Source organism: Nyctereutes procyonoides, unplaced genomic scaffold (assembly GCF_905146905.1).
Source record: "Nyctereutes procyonoides isolate TBG_1078 unplaced genomic scaffold, NYPRO_anot_genome, whole genome shotgun sequence".
NCBI classification, from domain to species: domain Eukaryota; kingdom Metazoa; phylum Chordata; class Mammalia; order Carnivora; family Canidae; genus Nyctereutes; species Nyctereutes procyonoides.
In genome coordinates, this window is record NW_026575135.1 from 73,206,301 (window position 1) to 73,207,706 (window position 1,406).

The following is a 1,406-nucleotide window of genomic DNA, read 5'->3' on the forward strand; positions in this document are numbered from 1 at the left end:
GAAAATTAACAAGGCAGGAAACCACAAATGTTGGAGAGGATGCGGTGAAAAGGGAACCCTCTTACACTGTTGGTGGGAATGTGAACTGGTGCAGCCACTCTGGAAAACTGTGTGGAGGTTCCTCAAAGAGTTAAAAATAGACCTGCCCTACGACCCAGCAATTGCACTGTTGGGGATTTACCCCAAAGATGCAGATGCAATGAAACGCCGGGACACCTGCACCCCGATGTTTCTAGCAGCAATGTCCACAATAGCCAAACTGTGGAAGGAGCCTCGGTGTCCATCGAAAGATGAATGGATAAAGAAGATGTGGTTTATGTATACAATGGAATATTCCTCAGCCATTAGAAACGACAAATACCCACCATTTGCTTCGACGTGGATGGAACTGGAGGGTATTATGCTGAGTGAAGTAAGTCAATCAGAGAAGGACAAACAGTATATGTTCTCATTCATTTGGGGAATATGAATAATAGTGAAAGGGAATATAAGGGAAGGGAGAAGAAATGTGTGGGAAATATCAGAAAGGGAGACAGAACATAAAGACTCCTAACTCTGGGAAATGAACTAGGGGTGGTGGAAGGGGAGGAGGGCGGGCGGTGGGGGTGAATGGGTGACGGGCACTGAGGGGGACACTTGACAGGATGAGCACTGGGTGTTATTCTGTATGTTGGTACATTGAACACCAATAAAAATTAATTTATTAAAAAAAATGAGAGCAGTGGCTGGGAGGGGCGGGGGGGTGCTTCCTGCTGAGACACTACCAAACCTCAGAGGGAAAACAAAAAAGGTCACGGGTCACCTACAAGAAAAAAAAGACAGTTGTAAAAAGAAATGTGACATTAGTGAACTTTATTTTCAGGTTGAAATCTTAGTAATTGCCATGATTTATGAGTCAGCCTAGGGTCTAGGTGTCTCAGTACACTATTTCTTTTTTTTTTTTTTTAACTTTTTTAAATTTATTTTTTATTTATTCATGAGACACACACAGAGACAGAGAGGCAGAGACACAGGCAGAGGGAGAAGCAGGCTCCATGCAGGGAACTTGATGTGGGACTCCATTCGGGTCTTCAGGATCACACCCTGGGCTGAAGGCAGCATTAAACCGCCAAGCCCCTCGGGCTGCCCACATACACTATTTCTAATTTTTACAGAATTACTCAAGGTAAACAGTCTTACTCTCATTTTATAAATGAAACAAGTTCAGAGGAAGATAAGGGATTTAAACCCAGCCTTGACCCTTTCCCCCCTCATGCCACCCTGCCTTCCACTTTAGACAAGAAATATAAAGTATTAAAAACTGACCTTGGAGAATGTGATTAATATTATGTGTCAATTTAGCTGACATGGTGCCCAGTTATGTGATCAACTACCATTCTGGATGTTTCTGTGAGAGTGTTTCTGGT